The following is a 363-nucleotide window of genomic DNA, read 5'->3' on the forward strand; positions in this document are numbered from 1 at the left end:
TTTCTTTATAAATGATGTTATGCCAGTTGAGCTAGATGTTCCCTGGACCATGGTCCCCACAGCCCTCAGCCCAGCAATTCAGTCCCTCAGGGAGTTTGGATGTATCAATGGAGTTTCTATGACCTTGCCTTGTACAAGTTGTGCTGGCTTCAACACTATTGGGTACTGTCTTATCCTTCACCAAATTACCACTTATCTATTAAAAGGCAGTTTTTAAAAAAAAATTGTGCTTTAAGTGAAAGTTTATAAATCAAGTCAGTCTCTCACACAAAAACTTATGTACACCTTGCTATGTACTCTTAGCTGCTCTCCCCATAATGAGACAGTACACTTCTCTCCACCCTGTATTCCCCGTGTCCATTC

The sequence above is a fragment of the Loxodonta africana genome, chromosome 3 (genome assembly GCF_030014295.1).
Source record: "Loxodonta africana isolate mLoxAfr1 chromosome 3, mLoxAfr1.hap2, whole genome shotgun sequence".
NCBI classification, from domain to species: Eukaryota; Metazoa; Chordata; class Mammalia; order Proboscidea; family Elephantidae; genus Loxodonta; species Loxodonta africana.